At 42.3% G+C, this 22412-nt stretch overlaps 19 non-coding genes across 19 annotated transcripts; 5 read left to right on the top strand and 14 right to left on the bottom strand.

Moving 5' to 3' along the window:
* Nucleotides 1–6048: 6048 nt before the first annotated feature.
* On the bottom strand, nt 6049–6121 carry trnak-uuu (transfer RNA lysine (anticodon UUU)). The gene has a single exon. It is a non-coding gene; the product is annotated as a tRNA-Lys (tRNA).
* A 166-nt stretch (nt 6122–6287) lies between these two features.
* trnaw-cca (transfer RNA tryptophan (anticodon CCA)) lies at nt 6288–6359 on the top strand. Its single transcript has one exon. It is a non-coding gene; the product is annotated as a tRNA-Trp (tRNA).
* Nucleotides 6360–7231: 872 nt separating this feature from the next.
* trnak-uuu (transfer RNA lysine (anticodon UUU)) lies at nt 7232–7304 on the bottom strand. The gene has a single exon. It is a non-coding gene; the product is annotated as a tRNA-Lys (tRNA).
* A 1115-nt stretch (nt 7305–8419) lies between these two features.
* Nucleotides 8420–8492, bottom strand: trnak-uuu (transfer RNA lysine (anticodon UUU)). The gene has a single exon. It is a non-coding gene; the product is annotated as a tRNA-Lys (tRNA).
* A 1102-nt stretch (nt 8493–9594) lies between these two features.
* Nucleotides 9595–9667, bottom strand: trnak-uuu (transfer RNA lysine (anticodon UUU)). The gene has a single exon. It is a non-coding gene; the product is annotated as a tRNA-Lys (tRNA).
* Nucleotides 9668–10777: 1110 nt separating this feature from the next.
* Nucleotides 10778–10850, bottom strand: trnak-uuu (transfer RNA lysine (anticodon UUU)). The gene has a single exon. It is a non-coding gene; the product is annotated as a tRNA-Lys (tRNA).
* Nucleotides 10851–11960: 1110 nt separating this feature from the next.
* trnak-uuu (transfer RNA lysine (anticodon UUU)) lies at nt 11961–12033 on the bottom strand. The gene has a single exon. It is a non-coding gene; the product is annotated as a tRNA-Lys (tRNA).
* A 1110-nt stretch (nt 12034–13143) lies between these two features.
* Nucleotides 13144–13216, bottom strand: trnak-uuu (transfer RNA lysine (anticodon UUU)). The gene has a single exon. It is a non-coding gene; the product is annotated as a tRNA-Lys (tRNA).
* Nucleotides 13217–14326: 1110 nt separating this feature from the next.
* On the bottom strand, nt 14327–14399 carry trnak-uuu (transfer RNA lysine (anticodon UUU)). The gene has a single exon. It is a non-coding gene; the product is annotated as a tRNA-Lys (tRNA).
* Nucleotides 14400–15509: 1110 nt separating this feature from the next.
* Nucleotides 15510–15582, bottom strand: trnak-uuu (transfer RNA lysine (anticodon UUU)). The gene has a single exon. It is a non-coding gene; the product is annotated as a tRNA-Lys (tRNA).
* Nucleotides 15583–15748: 166 nt separating this feature from the next.
* On the top strand, nt 15749–15820 carry trnaw-cca (transfer RNA tryptophan (anticodon CCA)). The gene has a single exon. It is a non-coding gene; the product is annotated as a tRNA-Trp (tRNA).
* Nucleotides 15821–16697: 877 nt separating this feature from the next.
* Nucleotides 16698–16768, bottom strand: trnak-uuu (transfer RNA lysine (anticodon UUU)). Its single transcript has one exon. It is a non-coding gene; the product is annotated as a tRNA-Lys (tRNA).
* Nucleotides 16769–16934: 166 nt separating this feature from the next.
* On the top strand, nt 16935–17006 carry trnaw-cca (transfer RNA tryptophan (anticodon CCA)). The gene has a single exon. It is a non-coding gene; the product is annotated as a tRNA-Trp (tRNA).
* An 878-nt stretch (nt 17007–17884) lies between these two features.
* On the bottom strand, nt 17885–17957 carry trnak-uuu (transfer RNA lysine (anticodon UUU)). Its single transcript has one exon. It is a non-coding gene; the product is annotated as a tRNA-Lys (tRNA).
* Nucleotides 17958–19067: 1110 nt separating this feature from the next.
* trnak-uuu (transfer RNA lysine (anticodon UUU)) lies at nt 19068–19140 on the bottom strand. Its single transcript has one exon. It is a non-coding gene; the product is annotated as a tRNA-Lys (tRNA).
* Nucleotides 19141–19306: 166 nt separating this feature from the next.
* Nucleotides 19307–19378, top strand: trnar-ccg (transfer RNA arginine (anticodon CCG)). The gene has a single exon. It is a non-coding gene; the product is annotated as a tRNA-Arg (tRNA).
* An 877-nt stretch (nt 19379–20255) lies between these two features.
* On the bottom strand, nt 20256–20328 carry trnak-uuu (transfer RNA lysine (anticodon UUU)). The gene has a single exon. It is a non-coding gene; the product is annotated as a tRNA-Lys (tRNA).
* Nucleotides 20329–21438: 1110 nt separating this feature from the next.
* trnak-uuu (transfer RNA lysine (anticodon UUU)) lies at nt 21439–21511 on the bottom strand. Its single transcript has one exon. It is a non-coding gene; the product is annotated as a tRNA-Lys (tRNA).
* A 166-nt stretch (nt 21512–21677) lies between these two features.
* trnaw-cca (transfer RNA tryptophan (anticodon CCA)) lies at nt 21678–21749 on the top strand. The gene has a single exon. It is a non-coding gene; the product is annotated as a tRNA-Trp (tRNA).
* The last annotated feature ends 663 nt before the right edge of the window (nt 21750–22412 follow it).

Here is a 22412-nt window from a genome sequence, read left to right as displayed (position 1 = left end):
ATCTCCCATAGTCCATGCCACTACCTGTACCCGTGATGCAACTGTAATTGCCCCCATATGCCTTAACACCCCAAGGGGCCCAGTGAGGAGGTACTGTAGGAAACACAAGGCTCAAAGAGGAACAGAGGGTTGAATTGGTCTGAACCTGGTAAAAACCTCTCAGTATACACAACCACCCCTCTCCTTCTCCTATAGCAAATGGGTGTGTAGCCAGAACAAGTCTAGCATGACTACAAATAGTGCAGTCCTTTCTTCTCAGGGTTTTAGCTGTGTACCTCATATAAGACAGCCACAAATTGTCCCTACCATCAAAACCAGTCTCAGTGCCTAATTGATCAATAGCTGTGTAGTCTCTAACATTAATTACCTGAATGGGATTTTTTAACACAGTGGTGGTAGGTGGCAGGTTCGGTCCAGGGGTGGTAGAGGAGTGTGTCTGGCCCTGGTTCGTCTGGGACCTCTGGTTTTGGCAGCTCCCTAATAGAAAACACACCCATCGTGTCTGTCCCGGTCCTTTGTAGTCAGAGGGTGTAAGTGCCTGCATCAGAGAGCTTAATAGTTTTGATGGTTAGTAGGATTTCATCACCTTTACAAAGTTCAACAGTGCTCCCAGGTTTTCCCCATATGATGGAAAACCTATCCACCTTTGTGGGATCCCCTATGCTATAAGAATACCCTCTTCTACAATCCTAGAATTGTCCCAAGTTGGTTATCATGTAATCCCCATATGGACACCCTCCCCCATTACACAGGTACACTGACACTCCTGTAAAGCCCCACCCTCTCCCAGAGAACACATCACTAGCAAGAGCCAGACACATCTTCACTTCTATGAACAAAAACAGGGGTGACAGGACAGGGAGGGTTACTTCATTCGAGAGATGGCCCCCGGAATCCTGTTAATTCCAGTTCTCCTCTCGAACACTGTTTATTGTTCGACAGTGTCAGTGTGTGCTACTCTCCCCCGTGCGATATGAATCCGGGTAGCTCTTTCAGCTAGCTGTCACCAGGAGTCCTTGTATGGTCCCCCCAACAAGCCTCTGGGACTGGATTGAGTGACTTCACCTGTAGTTCACCTGTAATGCATAAAATCCTGGACATACAGGCTTGGTTAACAAACAGTTTCTCATATGTTTTATCTGATTATATCTTTAGTTTCTTATCCAATAGGCCCCATCCTATCCTAGACCACAATTTACCCATCCCCCTTTTGATACCTGGCTCTGCCCAGGTAACAACCTTACCTACTCTAAATAATGACTTAGGTAAGATTAGTATATTATCCTTCTGTTCTGACATTATCATGTAGGAGCGCCCCTTTCATTTTCCACATGTCCAATTCTCCCTTTTGTCTCCACTCAGTAACTGTTATCTACACATTCTGTTATCTTTGCTCGTCCTGGCTCCCTTTTAAAACTTCTCCTCTCTGCTCTCCAACCTTCAAGGTCTCTGCAGTGCAGGGGAGGGCTCTTCTGTCTGCCTTTTCCCCTTATCTGTCTGTAGCTCGTTTTCTCATGTTTCCAAATTTGAACTAAATGTCTCACTGTTTGGCTTTATCTAAACTCATGGATTTTTTTTAGAAAAACATGTCTATGGTGGCACTTTCTAAAGTCCTTATATAGGTTAATTAAACCCCACTATAATTAATTTACCTTAAAAAATAAAATACAAAATAAAAAAAATAAAAAAAAACGTATTACCCATGACCACAAATTAAATATTCAAATGGCACCCCCTATATACAGGTGTTAAAACCAAACACAAATATCTAAATTTCTTCCCTGCCCTGTTGGCTCAAAATATGTCCCAAATACTTAACATGAGTCTACCATAAATAAAACTTATCCTAGCTAAATTTTCACACCACGTTCATCAGAGAAAATATATTGACACTATAATGTAAATTTCACTGCCTTTTTGTATTAAATTACCTTAATATCAGTATTACAAATTACCCTAGATTCTCCATCCAAATGGCTTTCCAATGAGGCTGATCAGACCACAAAGGAAAGTTACAATGGAGGTCATAAGTCATACCACCCCTTCAAAGAAGTGTTTCTTACTATATTAAACAACATTCCTCTATCAAAAGATTTCACCTATTTAATTAAGACTCAGAAAATAAAAACGTATAATATTTCATATGTGAGTGTACCCCTTTAAGATATCTTGTCTCTGGGAACATGGAAATCCCCTTAAACCCAAAACGTTTGCTACAAACAAAACCTAATAATTATAATAATACCTTCAAATAATTTGTTTTAAATTTCCTCAATGTTTCATGTAACTCATTCAGTCTTTAAAGGATTGTCTCCCCAAAATGCTTTATACCCTGCCAATAAACTCACACAATTGTGATAAACGTGCACTGTCCCTTTAACAAAAAATAATATCAGCCTGCAATCCACTCTGCGGGCCTTTCATTGTTCCCCATAATGAAAACAGATTCTAATGTTAGTATACCTTAACCTCCTGTTTAATTTCAGTGGTGTTATCTGAACAATCAAACCAAAATCAATAACCGGGAAGTACTTGTGTAAATTAATTAAAAGAACAAAATAAATCTACCTTATTTCTCAGCACTTGGTTAGAACATCACTCCCGTTTTACATCGAACACACCCTTCGCCCCGTCCCTAGTGTATATCTTATCTATTATTCAGTGGCTCAATTAATGTTTAACGTAAGTATGTTCAGATGTTGATTATGTAATTCTACAATATTAGTATAGTTCAAACCTCATAATATAAATCTACACACAGAATTTTACGTTAATAGAGTTTAACACTTTTTCCAACAGTCATGCACACCCCCTCAATATTCTATGATATAACTCCCATCAGCAAGCCTGCGACTTTTTCAACATTCTCACCGGTACCACCTCATTCATACCGATATTAGTTCCCGACTGAATATCAAGCGTATTTCATGCACCCCAGCAAGCAGACCAGTGGGAGACACAATGGCCCCGCCTTCTGTCCATTCTCCATACAGCTTCTCACCCCGTCTCTTCCACTCCTTACCCTCTCTGCCTTCATTCAATTCTAGAGTGGACTTCAGCGTTTTCAACACCTTTTCTATATTCAACGATATTTATGTACATTACAATACTGTCAACAACCTATGCCTTTACTAAAACTGCCTCACTCAAACTTGGTAGTCAGCGCGCCGACTTTACTACCCGATGTACTTCACACACACACCTATGCTTTGTTAGGACCTTAGAGAGACCCTTTCCCAAAGGCTAAATCGGTCTCAAGTCCGAGTAATCAATTCAAATATCTGTCATTCACACTTGGCCCTGCCTAGTACATCACATTCGCATCATATGGCTTTCCATTCGCACTTTGGTGGTCACTCGTTACCCACCATTCATACATGTAGTAAGTGTTCTCTGTTACCACCTACCAGCCAGGCATACTAGTACATCCCATACACAATGCACCATTAAGTATTGTCGATCAATAATAAAATTGCAGTTGCCAATAGAGATATTACTTTCTCAACTATTTTCCAATCTCACACATCATAATAGTTTAAATTTAGTAATTTACATCAAACAGCAGAGAGGGATTTGGCGACATCTCCTGAGGGAGGTCCGTCAGCTCATCTTCCCCCTCTGTGGGAGTAACCACCCCCATCATTTCTGGTTTCTTATTCAGTTGCACTCTGCGCGTCTCCTCGATAGCCCAAGTTCCTATTTTTTAGTTCCGCTTCTGCTCTTTCTCTCTGTTTAGTCCCTTGATTCTTAAATAAACGGCTCTTGTTTCTTTCTACCTCCTTGTCTCTAGCCTCCTGCAACGTCTCTCTTAACCCACATTCCATTGTTTTCAACTGGGCCCCTGTTGGCGGCCCCCCTCCTAGATAACCTGCTTGTGTCCATCTTAACTTCAATCCCTCCCAAACTTTCTTGATATGCTTCCATTGTTCCTTTCCCCCTGATCTATATTCCATTTTTTGGTCTAGGAAATCATTAAATTTCAGTTTAGGAGTGTTAGGGGTCGCCATGGTGAATTTGCTTTAATCGGAATTAAATGTATCTTAATTTGAATTTAATCGGAATTTAATCTGAATTCTCACAGACTACCTGAATATACTTAGCCCGTCGTTAGTTAATATCAACGATGTATTCTTGGAGACACCATTGCTCGTACTCTGCCTTAACTCAGAGCTTCTCCTTCGTATATCCAGAATTTTCAACAATAATGGTTTAATGATTGGATAATACTTTTAGAATTTAGGAAATAATAACAGGGTCTTGTGAAACTCCGTTTACATTTATACTATAGTCGATACACGAACATTCTTACATACATATAGAATTAACACAACATATTTTGCGACTTCTCATAATTTTACATTTATCACATCATTTCACTGTTCACATATTATTTCATCATTCTCATTTCAAGGACCTGACTGGGCGCTGCCAGACCGGACACACTAGCCGGACTATCGGTCCACTACGTATTTACTTTTTATAGACCACCTTACCGGACTCTGCCGGACCGGACACAATGCCGGACTGTCGGTGTTACAAATCTATTGCCCAATTATAGACCACCTTACCGTCTGCCGGACCGGTCACTAGCCGGACTATCGGTGTTACAAATCTATATTGACTATATTTTATTCCTTACTGGTCGCTGCCAGACCGGTCACAGCCGGACTATCGGAATATTCTATATCTACTATCACTTATCCCTGACCGGACACTACCGGACCGGACACAAGCCGGACTATCGGGATATTCTAATTCCCACATATGTTTACTTCACTGTCAATTTCAAGTCAATTATTTATGTTAAATTTACACAAAAATTCTTACCCACACTCGGTACTACTGATCGTAATTTGGTATGACTATTCGACAATATGCAAAGTTCGATTTAACCGGTTTTGCTTACCTTATTTTGTGGTCGACCAGAGATCAGTTTCCCGAGTTGAGCAGAATTGTTGTCCTCCCCCTAAAGTTTTCACCTGTCCTCCGGGAACCGTCCTTTCACCAACTCGCCCCCTCACACCCACATCAACCACTCTGGACTGGGTCGTTAGTAAACCATCCTCTGCTACCAAGATTCTGTTGATAATGGGATATGTAGGAGGGTGAGCCGGTCAAGGATCGATTCAGACAAGGTGGTAAATTGTATGACAAGTGACAGTTTAATTATGAGTAAAGATATCTGGTACAACGTATACGGGCCCATTTCATTCGGTTCTTAAGGAACCAGCAGAAAAGAAGCCCCGATAACAGAGTGCATGTATGTTATATACAGTACAGAAAGTAGGTTGAGTCTAGAAGTTCTGGTCTTCTGGTTGGTCCTGTTGGGCCGTCCGTCATCCCTCTGAGTCTTGTCGTGCCGTTCCTTGTCACACAATGTTCAGATAAGAAGGAGATTAGGTGTGTGCGCTGGTTTCTGCAAGTCAAGGCTGTCTCTTCCTCCCAATGTGTGGGTGTATGTCTTATCTGTGTGTCCTCGGCAGTTAGTGTGTGTAATGTGTGTGTGCTGTGTGTGTGGGTGTGGGAGCTATCCTGTATGGGACCTAACATGTTTTACTGTGAAAATACGTTGTCTCAGTTATAGCAATGTAATAGTAGTAGGCTGGTCACCTGCATAAGAAATAGCACTTCCTTACAGTTCGGACCCAGATTGCAGTTCCTATGGCTTCCACTAGATGTCAACAGTCTTTAGACATTGTTTCAGGCTTCTTTTCTGAAAAATTACGAAGAACGAGACCTTTCTGTCAGTGCTTAGGAAGCATGCAGTGCTGGTTTTGGAGCGTGATCGTTGTTTTTCCTTTCTATTGAATACGCTATTGTCCAGTTTAAATATTATCAATTATTAAGACAATAGACAACCTGAGGATTCATTTTAACATCGTTTGACATGTCTCTACAAACTTTATCGGTACTATGAGGATGTCTTCAGACTAAGCTGTTTTTGCTCTGTGAGTGTTTTGTCCTCAGGTCGAACATGTCATGGAAAGTCAAGGAAAATGCAAGTTCAGAAAGACAGCGTAGTGAAGAAAGATGAACGGATTAAAGGATCGCCCGAACAGGGACTTGAACCCTGGACCCTCAGATTAAAAGTCTGATGCTCTACCGACTGAGCTATCCGGGCTCTGCTTTTGCTTATTTTCATACACCTAACCCGCCGGGCAGAGGCACGTGCTGACGAGGGGGCATTGTCAGATGGTACATTTCCCCAGAGAACCAGGTCTTCATTCCAAATGATACAGTCAACGAAATCTGAACTAGGCATCCCCTCCAAAAAACACATTGTACAAGACCTCATGGCGCAAAGGTAGCGCGTCTGACTCCAGATCAGAAGGTTGCGTGTTCAAATCACGTCGTGGTCAGGGATTTTATGTGTGCAATCTCTGCCTTCTTTACACAGCGAAGTCAATGAATCAGCACAAGAACCAATGTGGCTTTACAGAAACCACCAAACCAATGCTGCTTAAGATCACAATTGTCTCTCACAGAAGCATGGCACACTGCAAATTCCTAAATAAGATGATGCTGTGTGATTGACAGACTTATATCAGTCTTCGAACAGGGAGTTGAACTTCTTTTGGCTTGGAGGCAGTATTTCGGCATATGGATGAGAAGCGTGCCCTGTTACTCAGGCCCAGAAGCTCGGATATGCATATAATTGGTAGATGTGGATATAAAACACTCTAAAGTTTCCAAAACTGTTAAAATCCTGTCTGTGAGTATAACAGAACTGATAGGCGAAAACCTGAGGAAAATCATTCCAGGAAGTGCGATTTTTTTTGATGTGGGAAGTTTTCAATTGAATGCTTATTGAGTTTCTAATGGGTTCGGACCCAGATTGCAGTTCCTATGGCTTCCACTAGATGTCAACAGTCTTTAGACATTGTTTCAGGCTTCTTTTCTGAAAAATTACGAAGAACGAGACCTTTCTGTCAGTGCTTAAGAAGCATGCAGTGCTGGTTTGGGAGCGTGACCGTTGTTTTTCCTTTCTATTGAATACGCTATTGTCCAGTTTAAATATTATCAATTATTAAGACAATCGACAACCTGAGGATTTATTTTAACATCGTTTGACATGTTTCTACAAACTTTATCGGTACTATGAGGATGTCTTCAGACAAAGCTGTTTTGGCTCTGTGAGTGTTTTGTCCTCAGGTCGAACATGTCATGGAAAGTCACGGGAAATGCAAGTTCAGAAAGACAGCATAGTGAAGAAAGGTGCACATTAAAGGATCGCCCGAACAGGGACTTGAACCCTGGACCCTCAGATGAAAAGTCTGATGCTCTACCGACTGAGCTATCCGGGCTCTGCTTTTGCTTCTTTTCATACACCTAACCCGCCGGGCAGAGGCACGTGCTGACGAGGGGGCATTGTCAGATGGTACATTTCCCCAGAGAACCAGGTCTTCATTCCAAATGATACAGTCAACGAAATCTGAACTAGGCATCCCCTCCAAAAAACACATTGTACAAGACCTAGTGGTGCAAAGGTAGCGCGTCTGACTCCAGATCAGAAGGTTGCGTGTTCAAATCAAGTCGTCGTCAGGGATTTTATGTGTGCAATCTCTGCCTTCTTTACACAGCGAAGTCAATGAATCAGCACAAGAACCAATGTGGCTTTACAGAAACCACCAAACCAATGCTGCTTAAGATCACAATTGTCTCTCACAGAAGCATGGCACACTGCAAATTCCTAAATAAGATGATGCTGTGTGATTGACAGACTTAAATCAGTCTTCGAACAGGGAGTTGAACTTCTTTTGGCTTGGAGGCAGTATTTCGGCATATGGATGAGAAGCGTTCCCTGTTACTCAGGCCCAGAAGCTCGGATATGCATATAATTGGTAGATGTGGATATAAAACACTCTAAAGTTTCCAAAACTGTTAAAATCCTGTCTGTGAGTATAACAGAACTGATACGGCAGGCGAAAACCTGAGGAAAATCATTCCAGGAAGTGCGATTTTTTTTTGATGTGGGTAGTTTTCAATTGAATGCTTATTGAGTTTCTAATGGGTTCGGACCCAGATTGCAGTTCCTATGGCTTCCACTAGATGTCAACAGTCTTTAGACATTGTTTCAGGCTTCTTTTCTGAAAAATTACGAAGAACGAGACCTTTCTGTCAGTGCTTAGGAAGCATGCAGTGCTGGTTTGGGAGCGTGACCGTTGTTTTTCCTTTCTATTGAATACGCTATTGTCCAGTTTAAATATTATCAATTATTAAGAAAATCGACAACCTGAGGATTCATTTTAACATTGTTTGACATGTTTCTACAAACTTTATCGGTACTATGAGGATGTCTTCAGACTAAGCTGTTTTGGCTCTGTGAGTGTTTTGTCCTCAGGTCGAACATGTCATGGAAAGTCAAGGAAAATGCAAGTTCAGAAGACAGCGTAGTGAAGAAAGGTGTACATTAAAGGATCGCCCAAACAGGGACTTGAACCCTGGACCCTCAGATTAAAAGTCTGATGCTCTACCGACTGAGCTATCCGGGCTCTGCTTTTGCTTATTTTCATACAACTAACCCGCCGGGCTAGTTGACGAGGGGGCATTGTCAGATGGTACATTTCCCCAGAGAACCAGGTCTTCATTCCAAATGATACAGTCAACGAAATCTGAACTAGGCATCCCCTCCAAAAAACACATTGTACAAGACCTAGTGGCGCAAAGGTAGCGAGTCTGACTCCAGATCAGAAGGTTGCGTGTTCAAATCACGTCGCGGTCAGGGATTTTATGTGTGCAATCTCTGCCTTCTTTACACAGCGAAGTCAGTGAATCAGCACAAGAACCAATGTGGCTTTACAGAAACCACCAAACCAATGCTCACCAAAGATCACAATTGTCTCTCACAGAAGCATGGCACACTGCAAATTCCTAAATAAGATGATGCTGTGTGATTGACAGACTTAAATCAGTCTTCGAACAGAGAGTTGAACTTCTTTTGGCTTGGAGGCAGTATTTCGGCATATGGATGAGAAGCGTGCCCTGTTTCTCAGGCCCAGAAGCTCGGATATGCATATAATTGGTAGATGTGGATATAAAACACTCTAAAGTTTCCAAAACTGTTAAAATCCTGTCTGTGCGTATAACAGAACTGATAGGCGAAAACCTGAGGAAAATCATTCCAGGAAGTGCAATTTTTTTTGATGTGGGTAGTTTTCAATTGAATGCTTATTGAGTTTCTAATGGGTTCGGACCCAGATTGCAGTTCCTATGGCTTCCACTAGATGTCAACAGTCTTTAGACATTGTTTCAGGCTTCTTTTCTGAAAAATTACGAAGAACGAGACCTTTCTGTCAGTGCTTAGGAAGCATGCAGTGCTGGTTTGGGAGCGTGACCGTTGTTTTTCCTTTCTATTGAATACGCTATTGTCCGGTTGAAATATTATCAATTATTAAGAAAATCGACAACCTGAGGATTCATTTTAACATCGTTTGACATGTTTCTACAAACATTATCGGTACTATGAGGATGTCTTCAGACTAAGCTGTTTTGGCTCTGTGAGTGTTTTGTCTTCAGGTCGAACATGTCATGGAAAGTCAAGGAAAATGCAAGTTCAGAAGACAGCGTAGTGAAGAAAGGTGAACATTAAAGGATCGCCCAAACAGGGACTTGAACCCTGGACCCTCAGATTAAATGTCTGATGCTCTACCGACTGAGCTATCCGGGCTCTGCTTTTGCTTATTTTCATACAACTAACCCGCCGGGCAGAGGCACGTGCTGACGAGGGGGCATTGTCAGATGGTACATTTCCCCAGAGAACCAGGTCTTCATTCCAAATGATACAGTCAACGAAATCTGAACTAGGCATCCCCTCCAAAAAACACATTGTACAAGACCTAGTGGCGCAAAGGTAGCGAGTCTGACTCCAGATCAGAAGGTTGCGTGTTCAAATCACGTCGTGGTCAGGGATTTTATGTGTGCAATCTCTGCCTTCTTTACGCAGCGAAGTCAGTGAATCAGCACAAGAACCAATGTGGCTTTACAGAAACCACCAAACCAATGCTCACCAAAGATCACAATTGTCTCTCACAGAAGCATGGCACACTGCAAATTCCTAAATAAGATGATGCTGTGTGATTGACAGACTTAAATCAGTCTTCGAACAGGGAGTTGAACTTCTTTTGGCTTGGAGGCAGTATTTCGGCATGTGGATGAGAAGCGTGCCCTGTTACTCAGGCCCAGAAGCTCGGATATGCATATAATTGGTAGATGTGGATATAAAACATTCTAAAGTTTCCAAAACTGTTAAAATCCTGTCTGTGAGTATAACAGAACTGATAGGCGAAAACCTGAGGAAAATCATTCCAGGAAGTGCGATTTTTTTTGATGTGGGTAGTTTTCAATTGAATGCTTATTGAGTTTATAATGGGTTCGGACCCAGATTGCAGTTCCTATGGCTTCCACTAGATGTCAACAGTCTTTAGACATTGTTTCAGGCTTCTTTTCTGAAAAATTACGAAGAACGAGACCTTTCTGTCAGTGCTTAGGAAGCATGCAGTGCTGGTTTGGGAGCGTGACCGTTGTTTTTCCTTTCTATTGAATACGCTATTGTCCGGTTTAAATATTATCAATTATTAAGACAATCGACAACCTGAGGATTCATTTTAACATCGTTTGACATGTTTCTACAAACTTTATCGGTACTATGAGGATGTCTTCAGACTAAGCTGTTTTGGCTCTGTGAGTGTTTTGTCCTCAGGTCGAACATGTCATGGAAAGTCAAGGAAAATGAAAGTTCAGAAGACAGCGTAGTGAAGAAAGGTGAACATTAAAGGATCGCCCAAACAGGGACTTGAACCCTGGACCCTCAGATTAAAAGTCTGATGCTCTACCGACTGAGCTATCCGGGCTCTGCTTTTGCTTATTTTCATACAACTAACCCTCCGGGCAGAGGCACGTGCTGACGAGGGGGCATTGTCAGATGGTACATTTCCCCAGAGAACCAGGTCTTCATTCCAAATGATACAGTCAACGAAATCTGAACTAGGCATCCCCTCCAAAAAACACATTGTACAAGACCTAGTGGCGCAAAGGTAGCGAGTCTGACTCCAGATCAGAAGGTTGCGTGTTCAAATCACGTCGTGGTCAGGGATTTTATGTGTGCAATCTCTGCCTTCTTTACGCAGCGAAGTCAGTGAATCAGCACAAGAACCAATGTGGCTTTACAGAAACCACCAAACCAATGCTCACCAAAGATCACAATTGTCTCTCACAGAAGCATGGCACACTGCAAATTCCTAAATAAGATGATGCTGTGTGATTGACAGACTTAAATCAGTCTTCGAACAGGGAGTTGAACTTCTTTTGGCTTGGAGGCAGTATTTCGGCATATGGATGAGAAGCGTGCCCTGTTACTCAGGCCCAGAAGCTCGGATATGCATATAATTGGTAGATGTGGATATAAAACACTCTAAAGTTTCCAAAACTGTTAAAATCCTGTCTGTGAGTATACCAGAACTGATAGGCAAAAACCTGAGGAAAATCATTCCAGGAAGTGCGATTTTTTTTGATGTGGGTAGTTTTCAATTGAATGCTTATTGAGTTTCTAATGGGTTCGGACCCAGATTGCAGTTCCTATGGCTTCCACTAGATGTCAACAGTCTTTAGACATTGTTTCAGGCTTCTTTTCTGAAAAATTACGAAGAACGAGACCTTTCTGTCAGTGCTTAGGAAGCATGCAGTGCTGGTTTGGGAGTGTGACCGTTGTTTTTCCTTTCTATTGAATACGCTATTGTCCGGTTGAAATATTATCAATTATTAAGACAATCGACAACCTGAGGATTCATTTTAACATCGTTTGACATGTTTCTACAAACTTTATCGGTACTATGAGGATGTCTTCAGACTAAGCTGTTTTGGCTCTGTGAGTGTTTTGTCCTCAGGTCGAACATGTCATGGAAAGTCAAGGAAAATGCAAGTTCAGAAGACAGTGTAGTGAAGAAAGGTGAACATTAAAGGATCGCCCAAACAGGGACTTGAACCCTGGACCCTCAGATTAAAAGTCTGATGCTCTACCGACTGAGCTATCCGGGCTCTGCTTTTGCTTATTTTCATACAACTAACCCGCCGGGCAGAGGCACGTGCTGACGAGGGGGCATTGTCAGATGGTACATTTCCCCAGAGAACCAGGTCTTCATTCCAAATGATACAGTCAACGAAATCTGAACTAGGCATCCCCTCCAAAAAACACATTGTACAAGACCTAGTGGCGCAAAGGTAGCGAGTCTGACTCCAGATCAGAAGGTTGCGTGTTCAAATCACGTCGTGGTCAGGGATTTTATGTGTGCAATCTCTGCCTTCTTTACGCAGCGAAGTCAGTGAATCAGCACAAGAACCAATGTGGCTTTACAGAAACCACCAAACCAATGCTCACCAAAGATCACAATTGTCTCTCACAGAAGCATGGCACACTGCAAATTCCTAAATAAGATGATGCTGTGTGATTGACAGACTTAAATCAGTCTTCGAACAGGGAGTTGAACTTCTTTTGGCTTGGAGGCAGTATTTCGGCATATGGATGAGAAGCGTGCCCTGTTACTCAGGCCCAGAAGCTCGGATATGCATATAATTGGTAGATGTGGATATAAAACACTCTAAAGTTTCCAAAACTGTTAAAATCCTGTCTGTGAGTATAACAGAACTGATAGGCGAAAACCTGAGGAAAATCATTCCAGGAAGTGCGATTTTTTTTGATGTGGGTAGTTTTCAATTGAATGCTTATTGAGTTTCTAATGGGTTCGGACCCAGATTGCAGTTCCTATGGCTTCCACTAGATGTCAACAGTCTTTAGACATTGTTTCAGGCTTCTTTTCTGAAAAATTACGAAGAACGAGACCTTTCTGTCAGTGCTTAGGAAGCATGCAGTGCTGGTTTGGGAGTGTGACCGTTGTTTTTCCTTTCTATTGAATACGCTATTGTCCGGTTGAAATATTATCAATTATTAAGACAATCGACAACCTGAGGATTCATTTTAACATCGTTTGACATGTTTCTACAAACTTTATCGGTACTATGAGGATGTCTTCAGACTAAGCTGTTTTGGCTCTGTGAGTGTTTTGTCCTCAGGTCGAACATGTCATGGAAAGTCAAGGAAAATGCAAGTTCAGAAGACAGCGTAGTGAAGAAAGGTGAACATTAAAGGATCGCCCAAACAGGGACTTGAACCCTGGACCCTCAGATTAAAAGTCTGATGCTCTACCGACTGAGCTATCCGGGCTCTGCTTTTGCTTATTTTCATACAACTAACCCGCCGGGCAGAGGCACGTGCTGACGAGGGGGCATTGTCAGATGGTACATTTCCCCAGAGAACCAGGTCTTCATTCCAAATGATACAGTCAACGAAATCTGAACTAGGCATCCCCTCCAAAAAACACATTGTACAAGACCTTGTGGTGCAAAGGTAGCGCGTCTGACTCCAGATCAGAAAGTTGCGTGTTCAAATCATGTCGCGGTCAGGGATTTTATGTGTGCAATCTCTGCCTTTTTTACACAGCGAAGTCAATGAATCAGCACAAGAACCAATGTGGCTTTACAGAAACCACCAAACCAATGCTGCTTAAGATCACAATTGTCTCTCACCGAAGCATGGCACACTGCAAATTCCTAAATAAGATGATGCTGTGTGATTGACAGACTTAAATCAGTCTTCGAACAGGGAGTTGAACCTCTTTTGGCTTGGAGGCAGTATTTCGGCATATGGATGAGAAGCGTGCCCTGTTACGCAGGCCCAGAAGCTCGGATATGCATATAATTGGTAGATGTGGATATAAAACACTCTAAAGTTTCCAAAACTGTTAAAATCCTGTCTGTGAGTATAACAGAACTGATAGGCGAAAACCTGAGGAAAATAATTCCAGGAAGTGCGATTTTTTTTGATGTGGGTAGTTTTCAATTGAATGCTTATTGAGTTTCTAATGGGTTCGGACCCAGATTGCAGTTCCTATGGCTTCCACTAGATGTCAACAGTCTTTAGACATTGTTTCAGGCTTCTTTTCTGAAAAATTACGAAGAACGAGACCTTTCTGTCAGTGCTTAGGAAGCATGCAGTGCTGGTTTGGGAGCGTGACCGTTGTTTTTCCTTTCTATTGAATACGCTATTGTCCGGTTTAAATATTATCAATTATTAAGACAATCGACAACCTGAGGATTCATTTTAACATCGTTTGACATGTTTCTACAAACTTTATCGGTACTATGAGGATGTCTTCAGACTAAGCTGTTTTGGCTCTGTGAGTGTTTTGTCCTCAGGTCGAACATGTCATGGAAAGTCAAGGAAAATGCAAGTTCAGAAAGACAGCGTAGTGAAGAAAGGTGAACATTAAAGGATCGCCCGAACAGGGACTTGAACCCTGGACCCTCAGATTAAAAGTCTGATGCTCTACCGACTGAGCTATCCGGGCTCTGCTTTTGCTTATTTTCATACACCTAACCTGCCGGGCAGAGGCACGTGCTGACGAGGGGGCATTGTCAGATGGTACATTTCCCCAGAGAACCAGGTCTTCATTCCAAATGATACAGTCAACGAAATCTGAACTAGGCATCCCCTCCAAAAAACACATTGTACAAGACCTCGTGGCGCAAAGGTAGCGTGTCTGACTCCAGATCAGAAGGTTGCGTGTTCAAATCACGTCGTGGATTTTATGTGTGCAATCTCTGCCTTCTTTACACAGCGAAGTCAATGAATCAGCACAAGAACCAATGTGGCTTTACAGAAACCACCAACCCAATGCTGCTTAAGATCACAATTGTCTCTCACAGAAGCATGGCACACTGCAAATTCCTAAATAAGATGATGCTGTGTGATTGACAGACTTAAATCAGTCTTCGAACAGGGAGTTGAACTTCTTTTGGCTTGGAGGCAGTATTTCGGCATATGGATGAGAAGCGTGCCCTGTTACTCAGGCCCAGAAGCTCGGATATGCATATAATTGGTAGATGTGGATATAAAACACTCTAAAGTTTCCAAAACTGTTAAAATCCTGTCTGTGAGTATAACAGAACTGATACGGCAGGCGAAAACCTGAGGAAAATCATTCCAGGAAGTGCGATTTTCTTTTGATGTGGGTAGTTTTCAATTGAATGCTTATTGAGTTTCTAATGGGTTCGGACCCAGATTGCAGTTCCTATGGCTTCCACTAGATGTCAACAGTCTTTAGACATTGTTTCAGGCTTCTTTTCTGAAAAATTACGAAGAACGAGACCTTTCTGTCAGTGCTTAGGAAGCATGCAGTGCTGGTTTGGGAGCGTGACCGTTGTTTTTCCTTTCTATTGAATACGCTATTGTCCAGTTTAAATATTATCAATTATTAAGACAATCGACAACCTGAGGATTCATTTTAACATCGTTTGAAATGTTTCTACAAACTTTATCGGTACTATGAGGATGTCTTCAGACTAAGCTGTTTTGGCTCTGTGAGTGTTTTGTCCTCAGGTCGAACATGTCATGGAAAGTCAAGGAAAATGCAAGTTCAGAAAGACAGCGTAGTGAAGAAAGGTGAACATTAAAGGATCGCCCGAACAGGGACTTGAACCCTGGACCCTCAGATTAAAAGTCTGATGCTCTACCGACTGAGCTATCCGGGCTCTGCTTTTGCTTATTTTCATACACCTAACCTGCCGGGCAGAGGCACGTGCTGACGAGGGGGCATTGTCAGATGGTACATTTCCCCAGAGAACCAGGTCTTCATTCCAAATGATACAGTCAACGAAATCTGAACTAGGCATCCCCTCCAAAAAACACATTGTACAAGACCTTGTGGCGCAAAGGTAGCGTGTCTGACTCCAGATCAGATGGTTGCGTGTTCAAATCACGTCGTGGTCTGGGATTTTATGTGTGCAATCTCTGCCTTCTTTACACAGCGAAGTCAATGAATCAGCACAAGAACCAATGTGGCTTTACAGAAACCACCAACCCAATGCTGCTTAAGATCACAATTGTCTCTCACAGAAGCATGGCACACTGCAAATTCCTAAATAAGATGATGCTGTGTGATTGACAGACTTAAATCAGTCTTCGAACAGGGAGTTGAACTTCTTTTGGCTTGGAGGCAGTATTTCGGCATATGGATGAGAAGCGTGCCCTGTTACTCAGGCCCAGAAGCTCGGATATGCATATAATTGGTAGATGTGGATATAAAACACTCTAAAGTTTCCAAAACTGTTAAAATCCTGTCTGTGAGTATAACAGAACTGATACGGCAGGCGAAAACCTGAGGAAAATCATTCCAGGAAGTGCGATTTTTTTTGATGTGGGTAGTTTTCAATTGAATGCTTATTGAGTTTCTAATGGGTTCGGACCCAGATTGCAGTTCCTATGGCTTCCACTAGATGTCAACAGTCTTTAGACATTGTTTCAGGATTCTTTTCTGAAAAATTACGAAGAACGAGACCTTTCTGTCAGTGCTTAGGAAGCATGCAGTGCTGGTTTGGGAGCGTGACCGTTGTTTTTCCTTTCTATTGAATACGCTATTGTCCAGTTTAAATATTATCAATTATTAAGACAATCGACAACCTGAGGATTCATTTTAACATCGTTTGAAATGTTTCTACAAACTTTATCGGTACTATGAGGATGTCTTCAGACTAAGCTGTTTTGGCTCTGTGAGTGTTTTGTCCTCAGGTCGAACATGTCATGGAAAGTCAAGGAAAATGCAAGTTCAGAAAGACAGCGTAGTGAAGAAAGGTGAACATTAAAGGATCGCCCGAACAGGGACTTAAACTGGACCCTCAGATTAAAAGTCTGATGCTCTACCGACTGAGCTATCCGGGCTCTGCTTTTGCTTATTTTCATACACCTAACCTGCCGGGCAGAGGCACGTGCTGACGAGGGGGCATTGTCAGATGGTACATTTCCCCAGAGAACCAGGTCTTCATTCCAAATGATACAGTCAACGAAATCTGAACTAGGCATCCCCTCCAAAAAACACATTGTACAAGACCTCGTGGCGCAAAGGTAGCGTGTCTGACTCCAGATCAGAAGGTTGAGTGTTCAAATCACGTCGTGGTCTGGGATTTTATGTGTGCAATCTCTGCCTTCTTTACACAGCGAAGTCAATGAATCAGCACAAGAACCAATGTGGCTTTACAGAAACCACCAACCCAATGCTGCTTAAGATCACAATTGTCTCTCACAGAAGCATGGCACACTGCAAATTCCTAAATAAGATGATGCTGTGTGATTGACAGACTTAAATCAGTCTTCGAACAGGGAGTTGAACTTCTTTTTGCTTGGAGGCAGTATTTCGGCATATGGATGAGAAGCGTGCCCTGTTACTCAGGCCCAGAAGCTCGGATATGCATATAATTGGTAGATGTGGATATAAAACACTCTAAAGTTTCCAAAACTGTTAAAATCCTGTCTGTGAGTATAACAGAACTGATACGGCAGGCGAAAACCTGAGGAAAATCATTCCAGGAAGTGCGATTTTCTTTTGATGTGGGTAGTTTTCAATTGAATGCTTATTGAGTTTCTAATGGGTTCGGACCCAGATTGCAGTTCCTATGGCTTCCACTAGATGTCAACAGTCTTTAGACATTGTTTCAGGATTCTTTTCTGAAAAATTACGAAGAACGAGACCTTTCTGTCAGTGCTTAGGAAGCATGCAGTGCTGGTTTGGGAGCGTGACCGTTGTTTTTCCTTTCTATTGAATACGCTATTGTCCGGTTGAAATATTATCAATTATTAAGACAATCGACAACCTGAGGATTCATTTTAACATCGTTTGACATGTTTCTACAAACTTTATCGGTACTATGAGGATGTCTTCAGACTAAGCTGTTTTGGCTCTGTGAGTGTTTTGTCCTCAGGTCGAACATGTCATGGAAAGTCAAGGAAAATGCAAGTTCAGAAAGACAGCGTAGTGAAGAAAGGTGAACATTAAAGGATCGCCCGAACAGGGACTTGAACCCTGGACCCTCAGATTAAAAGTCTGATGCTCTACCGACTGAGCTATCCGGGCTCTGCTTTTGCTTATTTTCATACACCTAACCTGCCGGGCAGAGGCACGTGCTGACGAGGGGGCATTGTCAGATGGTACATTTCCCCAGAGAACCAGGTCTTCATTCCAAATGATACAGTCAACGAAATCTGAACTAGGCATCCCCTCCAAAAAACACATTGTACAAGACCTTGTGGCGCCAAGGTAGCGTGTCTGACTCCAGATCAGAAGGTTGCGTGTTCAAATCACGTCGTGGATTTTATGTGTGCAATCTCTGCCTTCTTTACACAGCGAAGTCAATGAATCAGCACAAGAACCAATGTGGCTTTACAGAAACCACCAACCCAATGCTGCTTAAGATCACAATTGTCTCTCACAGAAGCATGGCACACTGCAAATTCCTAAATAAGATGATGCTGTGTGATTGACAGACTTAAATCAGTCTTCGAACAGGGAGTTGAACTTCTTTTTGCTTGGAGGCAGTATTTCGGCATATGGATGAGAAGCGTGCCCTGTTACTCAGGCCCAGAAGCTCGGATATGCATATAATTGGTAGATGTGGATATAAAACACTCTAAAGTTTCCAAAACTGTTAAAATCCTGTCTGTGAGTATAACAGAACTGATACGGCAGGCGAAAACCTGAGGAAAATCATTCCAGGAAGTGCGATTTTTTTTTGATGTGGGTAGTTTTCAATTGAATGCTTATTGAGTTTCTAATGGGTTCGGACCCAGATTGCAGTTCCTATGGCTTCCACTAGATGTCAACAGTCTTTAGACATTGTTTCAGGCTTCTTTTCTGAAAAATTACGAAGAACGAGACCTTTCTGTCAGTGCTTAGGAAGCATGCAGTGCTGGTTTGGGAGCGTGACCGTTGTTTTTCCTTTCTATTGAATACGCTATTGTCCGGTTTAAATATTATAAATTATTAAGACAATCGACAACCTGAGGATTCATTTTAACATCGTTTGACATGTTTCTACAAACATTATCGGTACTATGAGGATGTCTTCAGACTAAGCTGTTTTGGCTCTGTGAGTGTTTTGTCCTCAGGTCGAACATGTCATGGAAAGTCAAGGAAAATGCAAGTTCAGAAAGACAGCGTAGTGAAGAAAGGTGAACATTAAAGGATCGCCCGAACAGGGACTTGAACCCTGGACCCTCAGATTAAAAGTCTGATGCTCTACCGACTGAGCTATCCGGGCTCTGCTTTTGTTTATTTTCATACACCTACCCTGCCGGGCAGAGGCACGTGCTGACGAGGGGGCATTGTCAGATGGTACATTTCCCCAGAGAACCAGGTCTTCATTCCAAATGATACAGTCAACGAAATCTGAACTAGGCATCCCCTCCAAAAAACACATTGTACAAGACCTCGTGGCGCAAAGGTAGCGTGTCTGACTCCGGATCAGAAGGTTGCGTGTTCAAATCACGTCGTGGTCTGGGATTTTATGTGTGCAATCTCTGCCTTCTTTACACAGCGAAGTCAATGAATCAGCAGAAGAACCAATGTGGCTTTACAGAAACCACCAACCCAATGCTGCTTAAGATCACAATTGTCTCTCACAGAAGCATGGCACACTGCAAATTCCTAAATAAGATGATGCTGTGTGATTGACAGACTTAAATCAGTCTTCGAACAGGGAGTTGAACTTCTTTTGGCTTGGAGGCAGTATTTCGGCATATGGATGAGAAGCGTGCCCTGTTACTCAGGCCCAGAAGCTCGGATATGCATATAATTGGTAGATGTGGATATAAAACACTCTAAAGTTTCCAAAACTCTTAAAATCCTGTCTGTGAGTATAACAGAACTGATACGGCAGGCGAAAACCTGAGGAAAATCATTCCAGGAAGTGCGATTTTTTTTTGATGTGGGTAGTTTCAATTGAATGCTTATTGAGTTTCTAATGGGTTCGGACCCAGATTGCAGTTCCTATGGCTTCCACTAGATGTCAACAGTCTTTAGACATTGTTTCAGGCTTCTTTTCTGAAAAATTACGAAGAACGAGACCTTTCTGTCAGTGCTTAGGAAGCATGCAGTGCTGGTTTGGGAGCGTGACCGTTGTTTTTCCTTTCTATTGAATACGCTATTGTCCAGTTTAAATATTATAAATTATTAAGACAATCGACAACCTGAGGATTCATTTTAACATCGTTTGACATGTTTCTACAAACATTATCGGTACTATGAGGATGTCTTCAGACTAAGCTGTTTTGGCTCTGTGAGTGTTTTGTCCTCAGGTCGAACATGTCATGGAAAGTCAAGGAAAATGCAAGTTCAGAAAGACAGCGTAGTGAGGAAAGGTGAACATTAAAGGATCGCCCGAACAGGGACTTGAACCCTGGACCCTCAGATTAAAAGTCTGATGCTCTACCGACTGAGCTAACCGGGCTCTGCTTTTGCTTATTTTCATACACCTAACCCGCCGGGCAGAGGCACGTGCTGACGAGGGGGCATTGTCAGATGGTACATTTTCCCAGAGAACCAGGTCTTCATTCCAAATGATACAGTCAACGAAATCTGAACTAGGCATCCCCTCCAAAAAACACATTGTACAAGACCTCGTGACGCAAAGGCAGCGCGTCTGACTCCAGATCAGAAGGTTGCGTGTTCAAATCATGTCGTGGTCAGGGATTTTATGTGTGTGATCTCTGCCTTCTTTACACAGCGAAGTCAATGAATCAGCACAAGAACCAATGTGGCTTTACAGAAACCACCAAACCAATGCTGCTTAAGATCACAATTGTCTCTCACAGAAGCATGGCACACTGCAAATTCCTAAAAAAGATGATGCTGTGTGATTGACAGACTTAAATCAGTCTTCGAACAGGGAGTTGAACTTCTTTTGGCTTGGAGGCAGTATTTCGGCATATGGATGAGAAGCGTGCCCTGTTACTCAGGCCCAGAAGCTCGGATATGCATATAATTGGTAGATGTGGATATAAAACACTCTAAAGTTTCCAAAACTGTTAAAATCCTGTCTGTGAGTATAACAGAACTGATAGGCGAAAACCTGAGGAAAATCATTCCAGGAAGTGCGATTTTTTTTGATGTGGGTAGTTTTCAATTGAATGCTTATTGAGTTTCTAATGGGTTCGGACCCAGATTGCAGTTCCTATGGCTTCCACTAGATGTCAACAGTCTTTAGACATTGTTTCAGGATTCTTTTCTGAAATATTACGAAGAACGAGACCTTTCTGTCAGTGCTTAGGAAGCATGCAGTGCTGGTTTGGGAGCGTGACCGTTGTTTTTCCTTTCTATTGAATACGCTATTGTCCGGTTGAAATATTATCAATTATTAAGACAATCGACAACCTGAGGATTCATTTTAACATCGTTTGACATGTTTCTACAAACTTTATGGGTACTATGAGGATGTCTTCAGACTAAGCTGTTTTGGCTCTGTGAGTGTTTTGTCCTCAGGTCGAACATGTCATGGAAAGTCAAGGAAAATGCAAGTTCAGAAAGACAGCGTAGTGAAGAAAGGTGAACATTAAAGGATCGCCCGAACAGGGACTTGAACCCTGGACCCTCAGATTAAAAGTCTGATGCTCTACCGACTGAGCTATCCGGGCTCTGCTTTTGCTTATTTTCATACACCTAACCCGCCGGGCAGAGGCACGTGCTGACGAGGGGGCATTGTCAGATGGTACATTTCCCCAGAGAACCAGGTCTTCATTCCAAATGATACAGTCAACAAAATCTGAACTAGGCATCCCCTCCAAAAAACACATTGTACAAGACCTCGTGGCGCAAAGGTAGCGCGTCTGACTCCAGATCAGAAGGTTGCGTGTTCAAATCATGTCGTGGTCAGGGATTTTATGTGTGCAATCTCTGCCTTCTTTACACAGCGAAGTCAATGAATCAGCACAATAACCAATGTGGCTTTACAGAAACCACCAAACCAATGCTGCTTAAGATCACAATTGTCTCTCACAGAAGCATGGCACACTGCAAATTCCTAAATAAGATGATGCTGTGTGATTGACAGACTTAAATCAGTCTTCGAACAGGGAGTTGAACTTCTTTTGGCTTGGAGGCAGTATTTCGGCATATGGATGAGAAGCGTGCCCTGTTACTCAGGCCCAGAAGCTCGGATATGCATATAATTGGTAGATGTGGATATAAAACACTCTAAAGTTTCCAAAACTGTTAAAATCCTTTCTGTGAGTATAACAGAACTGATACGGCAGGCGAAAACCTGAGGAAAATCATTCCAGGAAGTGCGATTTTCTTTTGATGTGGGTAGTTTTCAATTGAATGCTTATTGAGTTTCTAATGGGTTCGGACCCAGATTGCAGTTCCTATGGCTTCCACTAGATGTCAACAGTCTTTAGACATTGTTTCAGGCTTCTTTTCTGAAAAATTACGAAGAACGAGACCTTTCTGTCAGTGCTTAGGAAGCATGCAGTGCTGGTTTGGGAGCGTGACCGTTGTTTTTCCTTTCTATTGAATACGCTATTGTCCGGTTTAAAT

The sequence above is a fragment of the Oncorhynchus clarkii genome, unplaced genomic scaffold, assembly GCF_045791955.1.
Source record: "Oncorhynchus clarkii lewisi isolate Uvic-CL-2024 unplaced genomic scaffold, UVic_Ocla_1.0 unplaced_contig_34_pilon_pilon, whole genome shotgun sequence".
In the NCBI taxonomy this organism is placed as follows: Eukaryota; Metazoa; Chordata; class Actinopteri; order Salmoniformes; family Salmonidae; genus Oncorhynchus; species Oncorhynchus clarkii.
The sequence above is the reverse complement of the archived record's forward strand: the minus strand, read 5'-3'. Positions and strand labels throughout refer to the sequence as shown.